Source organism: Schistocerca serialis, chromosome 6 (genome assembly GCF_023864345.2).
Source record: "Schistocerca serialis cubense isolate TAMUIC-IGC-003099 chromosome 6, iqSchSeri2.2, whole genome shotgun sequence".
NCBI classification, from domain to species: Eukaryota; Metazoa; Arthropoda; class Insecta; order Orthoptera; family Acrididae; genus Schistocerca; species Schistocerca serialis.
The window spans coordinates 714,484,402-714,492,265 of record NC_064643.1 but is presented as its reverse complement, the minus strand read 5'-3'; the positions used below and the strand labels follow the sequence as shown (position 1 = coordinate 714,492,265).

Below are 7,864 nucleotides of genomic sequence, written 5' to 3'. Positions count from 1 at the left end.
GGGCTGTACGGAGGATGATCTAGAATTTCCCATCGAAAAGATGTGATGAGATCTTTGATCTGATTCAAAAATGGTTCAAATGGCTCTGAGCACTATGGGACTTAACTTCTGAGGTCATCAGGCCCCTAGAACTTAGAACTACTTAAACCTAACTAACCTAAGGACATCACACATCCATGCCCGAGGCAGGATTCGAACCTGCGACCGTAGCGGTAGCGCGGTTCCAGACTGTAGCACCTAGAGCCGCTCGGCCACCCCGACCGGCCGATCTGATTTGCCACATACGGACGGGCATTGTCTTGCAGCAAAACGATGCCCTTGCTCAACTTCCATAACCTGTTGCTTTGATTCTAGTGTGACGTGGGCCACCCATGTTTCATCGCCCGTAACAATATGGCTTAAGAAATCATCACCGTCTTTGTGGTACCGCTCAAGGAAAGTCAATGCACTGTCTAAACGTTTGGTTTTGTGCACATCCGTCAACATTTTCGGTACCCAAAGTGGGCACAATTTTCGGTAATTCAAGTGCTCGGTCACAATGCTATACAAAACACTAAGAGAAACATTAGGAAAGTCATCCCACAAAGAGTAAATCGTAAAGCGTCTGTTTTCTCTCACCTTATTCTCCACTTGCTGCACCAAACTTTCATTAACGACCTAAAGACGCCCACTCGGTAGTTCATCGTGCACAATTGGGCGGCAACCTTTAAATGCTCTCACCCACTTTCTTACCATTCCATCACTCATAGTATTTTCTCCGTATGCACAGATCTCACGATGAATGTCGATAGTTTTTAGGCCTTTAGCACTAAGATATCTTATAACAGCCCGTACTTCACAGTCGGCGGGACTCACGATCTTCGGAGGCATCTTAAAGACTCAGTACACAACGTAAACAAGGAAGAATCAGACTGTAATGGCGTCAGTGCGTAGATTAAGGTACAGGCTTTCATGTAAAAATAAAATTATTGAGATATCTTAGCACGTCTTTTTTTAATTTCAAAACGGCACTTACTTAAAAAAACACGCCTCGTATTTATAATAGTGTCTTTTATTTCATACAGACGAAAGCGTACGCTTTCTTGTGGAACTGACTGCTATATCATATTTCGCTCATCCAGAATTCGGTGTAAGCTGCAGCTGTCTCGGTATAATTCAGTAGGTCCTCCAGAATGCACACTCTGCGTGTATCCATTAATGGGCAGTTCACAAGGTGTTCCATTGTTCGCGTTTCATCCCACTCACACGATCAGGGGCTGTATAAGGTGTTTTGAGCTCCTCGCTGTACGAAGTCGGTTCAGTGTTCCCCAGTGTCGTCAGTCAGTTGTCGGTTGACACTGGTGACTCATCTGTTTGTTTCTTTCATTCAAGCTCGGGGATGATATTCTGACATTTGATGGGGGAGCAGTCGGTTATGAATATAAATGGTCCACTCTAATAGGTCTCAGGCAGCCAATTAATCTTCCTGCAGGTATCCTTTACGAACTCGTCTATTTTTCTAGTGTGACGAAGTATTTCCCAAAGTGGACAACCATACTCAGCAGCCGAGGTGCGGGTGGCGAGTATTGTGGAACGCATTCGCGTTGGCGCCCCACTTTGCAGTTACCCGTTTGTTCAGTATGCCATTGTGTGTTTGTATTTTAGCTTTCGTTTTCTCGATATTTTTCTTATATTTTAAGGTTCTGTCGAGAATGATGCCCAGGCAGCCTGGACGTGGACAGTTGTTGAAGCGCGTACCAGACGATGTTACCCTCCTTTCCTTCCTCCTGGTTTTACTGGGGTTTAGTTTTACGTGATTAGGTCTGTAGTAGCATATTAGTGTTGTGAGGTCTTCGCTCAGGCCATTTTCAATTTGATTAATAGATTTTTTCTTGGTACACAATTGTCTTATCACCTGCGTAAATAAAATATCTGGTCTTTTTACCAATAGGTTGATAATTAGTATATATGTTTAACAACAGTGGCGACAGCACACTACGTTGAGGCAACCCATTCTTCTTATTTCTCCATCTGCTTCTCTTTTGTTGGAATTCGACAAAGAATCTTCTGTTAAATAGCAGTGTTCTAAGAATGTCTACCACTCTCTCGTTGTTTGTCATCCGATGTACTTTAGAGATGACAGTTCTCAGGTTTAGTGTCGTACGCTGCAGTTAGGTTAATAAACGAACTCCTGTTGCAGCTCACAAAACCGACTTTAATAAAACGAGTCTGCTTTAGGGCCTGACCTATGCAGTATTTCCATGGGCAGAAATCTGCTCAAAAATGGTTCAAATGGCTCTAAGCAATATGGAACTTAATATCTGAGGTCATCAGTCCCCTTGACTTAGAACTACTTAAACCTAACTAACCTAAGGACATCACACACATCCATGCCCGAGGCAGATTCGAACCTGCGACCGTAGCAGCAGCGCGGTTCCAGACTGAAGCGCCTAGAAATCTGCCATGTCTTCAGTTAGACAGATGTCAGTATACTAATATAAACTGTTAATTATTAACCTTTCAAAAAGTTTCAGCAGCGGGCACCCAGCGATATTGGTCGATAATTTTTTGGATTATTTGGGTCCTTCGCAGGCTTAAGAATTTCGATGACCTTTATCTGCCTCCATATTCTGGAAATGTTCGCAGTCCTCGAGCAGCAATTGAAAATGTTCAGTAACACTTTTTGGTATTTTCGGACAGATTTTTAATTATTTCTTTCCTGAAGTCGTCATTTCACCCTGAAGACGTCAAGTCCAGCAGTTTTTCCTGTTTTAAAACTACTTATGGCATCTTTTAGCTTTTCCACTGAAAAATCTGCACTCGATGCGTTACCTTTCTTTGCCTTGTTTACTTTCAAGCTAGACCTAGCTGCTTTATTTTTTCCCTCAGCTTTGGCGTTTAAAAAAAGCTGGTTGGCTATTTGCTTAGGTGTTACATTTACGTGCGGAGTTCTTATTGTGGGGTCATTTGACAGTTTTCTAAACAAATTCCCGTCCTTTCCTACTACTGTGCGTAATGTCCATGCCCTCAGCAATTTTCATCCACGTCTGGCGCTTTTAGTGATTTAAAGCTACTAGTATTTCCTTCCCAGACCTGATTGTTTATTTGGCAAGGGGATTCTTATCGTAGAGGTCACAAAACCTTTCGAATACAATATTGTTTTCTTCTGTAAAAACAGGTGTATACTCTGTCCTGCATCCTCTTGGGATTTTCTTAACAGAGGCTTCCTTAATAGCTTACACAAAGATATCCTAGTGCTCTGGCTTGGATTCAGTCAGTTTTATAAATTCATCAAGTTTATCTCCGAAATCCACTCAGTTGTTCTTTTTGACTGGTATTTCTACAAGCTTGGCAGAAGGTCTTACATCGAGTTTAATTGGTCTGCGTTATTTCGGAATAGGATTCAGAACTTGTTTGCGGCTTAAGGTGCAGAGATCTTTGCTTGCAAAAATCAGATCATGGTTCTAACTCTTTCTGTGTCGTCCGCTATTAAAGGAAGGTGGTTGCTTGGCGTCATGGATTAAACGCATCTGGCCAACCTCTGCCCATTGCTCAAGTAATTGGCCAACTTCTTACTCAGCATCCCTTGTGTGTGACAGAAAAGGAATATTAATGCAAGAAGTTTTGTCTAAAACTAAACTAAACTCCGCCCGAACAGGCCATGAAGGCCCAATGGTACCGACCGGCCGTCGTGTCATCCTCAGGCCACAGGCTTCACTGGATGTGGATATGGAGGGTCACATCGTTCTCCCAGTCGTATGTCCGTTTACGAGACCGGAGCCGCTACTTCTCAATCAAGTAGTTCGTCAGTTTGCCTCACAAGGGCTGAGTGGACCCCACTTACCAACAGCGTTCGGCAGACCAGATGGTCACCCATCCAAGTGCTATCCCAGCCCGACAGCGCTTAACTTCGGTGATCCGACGGGAACCGGTGTTACCACTGCGGCAACGCCGCTGGCGTCTTCTCTACTAGGTCTGGGGTTTGTATATAGAGACTATTTTGTTGTTATCCAATGCCACAACTGTGAGCTCAAAATTATTGTGACATGGTACGATTTCCTGATATTTTCAAACCTTCTCTTATAAAAGCGGCTCTTCGATACTTTTCATGTACTTCGCCGTACCTTCAATGTTGGGCTTGTTTTGAGAGGGGCCCCTATTGGTCTCCTGTAAGAAAAGATAGTCACAACTGTTAGTTCTGCACATTTCTATAATTAAATCTTGTTTAGCGACTGAAATGCCTTCGAAGTTGAGCGAAATAATTGTTTGGGTGGGCTCCAAAAAGAGCCGACTCTTTGGTTGGCTAGCTCACTCTTTCGGCATATTGGTCCATTGTAGCCCGTTTTGTAGCAGAATTTGCGGAATGATGCCAGACTGGTATTATATTCGACGACGGTCGCGATCGGGAACGCTGCTGCTATGATCAAAAATATCTGAACACCTCTGATGTGTCCATCCTAGGGCTTTATGGCGGTTTGAACTCTACAGGGGCCAATTTCAGTGATGTTTCTAATTGTCTGTGGAGGAATGGTAGCGTATTCTTCCTCAAGGTTTGAAACCAACCACAGTAGTGATCTTGGGCGTTTGGTTTTGGAGGAAAGTCCAGACTTACGCGCCCCAGAGGTGTTTCATGGGGTTTACATGGGGTCTTAGGGCAAGACAGTCGGTTTCAGGAATGTTACTGTCCACAAGTCATTGCTTCGCAGATGCTGATTTATGACAGGGTGCGTATCATTCTGATACAACCACCCTCCGCAGAGCTCCACAGTCCCTATCTGTCAGTACACGGAGTCTGCCTGGTATTAGTTGAACTATGGCCCTTCCATCGCCTTTCCAGTTTAGCAGCTGTGGAAGGGCTGAATGTGTCTCTGATGCACTGATACTCAGCTGACAGCCAATGACCTGTCCGCATTCAAAGTCACTGAGTTGTCCTCACCGACCCACTCTACTGTTACTGCTTCTGTACTGACAACACAGCACTCCCTGACTATTTCTTTTACTGGCGGGTTCGCGTCTCGTGTCAAGTAGAACTCAATTCCGTATTACAAGGGATACTTTTCGTCAGATACAGCAGTGCAGTAAACCTCCGACCCTTCAAAGAATATCACTCCCTTGTATAAAACAGATTCAAACTTTTGATTACAAATGAGTTGGTGTGTTAAATATTTCTTGGAGCCGCTTTTAAGTGCTCTCGTTATGAAACGCTGGATGACCATAGTCTGGGTGATTTGCATTCGTTTAAAGCAGAAACTAATTTTTCATGCATCTCAATGCTTATCACGTCATATCAAATGAACCAGTTGTCGTAGAATAATAAAATTCTGCGGGTACATTCAGTGGTATAATCGTGCGGATAGTGCCTGCAAAAGATTGGCAAAGAAGGAATAAAATAAAACGTCATGTCTGATGTAACAGTTTTACTTCACGAACAGCTGAAATATATTAAGCGATGAAGTTCCCTTTCATCATCTGATGGGGGCTGTCAGCGAGAAAATACAGGGTACGTCAAAAAATGTATACACACTTTGAACTGTCATAGACAATTTATTTCCCGTTCTACAAGGTTAAATATCTGTGACAAAGTAATGTTATGTTTCTTCAACAGGTGGCAGCAGTGGCAAGGAAGTAACTGCAACATGGCGGACGTGCGTTTGGGCTTTGAAGCGCGGAAGCTGATAATTAAGTGGTACTGGAAGTTTTTGAATGCAGCTGCGATTCGAAGACAGTGGAGAAGTGAGTATGGTACAGAGCCACCTTCAAGGTTAACAATTACACGTCTACGAGACAAATTCGAAATTCATGGAACAGTGTGTGATGTGCATAAAGGTCGATCAGGGCGACCTCGTACAGCTACAAGTGATGATTCCACAACTGCGGTCTTGAACCTGTTTCAGCGTTCGCCTCAAAAATCTTCAAGGCAAGTGACACGTGAGGGTAATGTTAAGTGCTAGTAGTGTGCTACACATTCTGAAGAAAGGCAAGTTTGGTGTGTACATTCCAAGGCTGGTGCAACAGCTAAGTGACGACGATCCAGATCGAAGGTTAGAATTTTGTGAATGGGTTCAGGAGATGGTGGGATGTGAACCGGGATTTATGGGTAGCATAATTTGTTCCAATTCAAACTCAATGGAACTGTCAATAGGCACAATAGTGTGTACTGAGTTGAAGATATTCCTCACATTACAGTTGAAAAGGCTGTGAATTTGCCTGGTGTAAATGTGCGGTGTGGTTTGTCTGCAAGGGGACTCACTGGGCCTTTCCGGTTTGAAGGTACTGTTACTGGAGAAACGTAACTATCAATGCTTGCTGACTCCATATTCCCTACCATCCGTGCATTATACGGCAATGATGAGTTTTATTCCAAACAAGATGGCATCCTGCCGCACTATCATAGGGACGTATGAGCATACCTGGATCACAATGTGCCAGGCCAGTGGATAGGACGCAGGGGACCAATCGAGTTTCCTGCACGCTTTCCAGAACTCACGCCGCTGGATTTCTTCTTATGGGGCACAGTAATACATGAGGTGTACAAACGTAAACCACGTAACCTGGACACACTTTGGAATGAGATTCAGGTGGTGTGCGCAGAAATCTCATTGGACACTTTGGTACGATGTACGGAATCAGTGATGACTCGTACTCAGAAACGTATTGATGCTGAAGGCCACCAGTTTGAACATAAGACACATTTGCAAAGTACATTTGTTTTTCCAACTGGACTTTAAGCTTTCCATTTCCAGAAATTTAACATTGTAGAACGGAAAATAAATTTTCTGTGACGCTTCAAAGTGTGTATACATTTTTTTGACGCACCCTGTAGTCTGGATATTTACACGCTGTGAGTTACACTTCCTCAAGACGTATAGTCAGTTTGTAACTGTAGTACTTGTCTTAGTGTTGAACCTTTCAAGGCATTAGACACTCAACTCCAACTGCGTTTGAGTTCCGTACTGCAGGATAGTCACTTAGTAATGCAGACAAGATGAAACATTGTTTTGAACCTGAATGTTTACCTTGTTTTCAATCAAATATGTTTTATCTATTCATATTAGACATCATCAGACGTTATTGTTATTTAAAGCCGGCCGCTGTGACCGAGCGGTTCTAGGCGCTTCAGTCCAGAACCGCGCTGCTGCTACGGTCGCAGGTTCGAATCCTGGCTCGGGCATGGATGTGTGTGATGTCCTTAGCTTATTTAGGTTTAAGTCTAGTGGACTGATGACCTCAGTTGTTAAGTCCCATAAGTGCTTAGAGCCATTCGAACCATTTATTTAAAAGTTACCTACTTTCGTGGCTCCCCCAACAGGAAGGGGGAAATCGTTGGCAGTGGCCATGTTGCCACTATCAGTCACTGATTTTATAAAATAGCGCAAGATTAAAATAAAACAAATTTGCGAGGTTAAAAGTGCAGAAGATGTTGTCTATTAAAAAGGGTGATGATGTTATGAACATCCTAAGTCATAATGATGATGGTGTGTCGTTGGCTCCAGGTAACTGAGAGTGAGTTTGGTGAAAGGGAGGGGAACGGGGGTTGGGAAAGATATTGCATGGAACTGGATGAAGGATAGATTTCTGGAGAGGAATTAATAGTTGGGATTCATGTGTGGTGACAATGGGGCTACAACAGGGTGACTTAGAGACATAATTTGGATGGATAGGGTAGCTTATGGCTGGAGGGAGGGTTAGAGCTCAGTCACTGTTTGGGAAAAGGCGACTTAAATTCAGTTGAGAAAATATGGAGGGCATGGAGAGTCAGTGGAGTGAGACCTGCTGATGCTAGCATGACAGCAGGTGAAGTCCTCAAGGACAGCGGGAGACTGTAGGGCATAAGGACTGAAGTTCACTGGAGATATAGGAGAGGCATTGACGTTCTAAGTGTCGG

At 43.6% G+C, this 7,864-nt stretch overlaps 1 pseudogene; it reads right to left on the bottom strand.

Annotated features, from left to right (window-relative positions):
* Positions 1–3,820: 3,820 nt before the first annotated feature.
* On the bottom strand, positions 3,821–3,938 carry LOC126485726 (5S ribosomal RNA; annotated as a pseudogene).
* Between the last annotated feature and the right edge of the window lie 3,926 nt (positions 3,939–7,864).